This window comes from Mus pahari, chromosome 12, assembly GCF_900095145.1.
Source record: "Mus pahari chromosome 12, PAHARI_EIJ_v1.1, whole genome shotgun sequence".
Lineage (NCBI taxonomy): Eukaryota > Metazoa > Chordata > Mammalia > Rodentia > Muridae > Mus > Mus pahari.
Genome location: NC_034601.1, coordinates 20,430,828 through 20,431,273, shown reverse-complemented (window position 1 = coordinate 20,431,273; position 446 = coordinate 20,430,828). Strand labels below are relative to the sequence as shown.

Sequence of the window (446 nt, the reverse complement as noted above, 5' to 3'; positions counted from 1 at the left end):
AGTCCCCTGGTGGGGCTGTAAATGTAAGAACACTGAACACTTTAAAAATACCAAATGGCTGGTCCTGAAAACATACATACAAGTAATATTATACATACATGTATGTGTGTATGTGTGCATGTGTGTATGTGTGTGCATGCATGCACAGTCACAAAACAGCAGTTAATGAAAGAAGAGGCCATGAGTTTCAAAGAGCGAGAAGGATACATGGGAAAGTTTGAAGTGATGAAAGGGAAAGGCAGTGCTCGCTTCGGCAGCACATATACTAAAATTGGAACGATACAGAGAAGATTAGCATGGCCCCTGCGCAAGGATGACAGGCAAATTCGTGAAGCGTTCCATATTTTTCTGTTCAGGTGAGTGAATACTCTGCAGAGGCAACACATCTACTGGCACAGGCCCTGTTTTGGGCCTTCATATTCAGCAAGGGGTCAGATTTGAACGCC

The 446-nt window shown here is 43.7% G+C and overlaps 1 non-coding gene across 1 annotated transcript; it reads left to right on the top strand.

Moving 5' to 3' along the window:
• The first annotated feature begins 241 nt into the window (after positions 1-241).
• Positions 242-348, top strand: LOC115065167. Its single transcript, XR_003844957.1, has one exon. It is a non-coding gene; the product is annotated as a U6 spliceosomal RNA (small nuclear RNA).
• Positions 349-446: the final 98 nt, after the last annotated feature.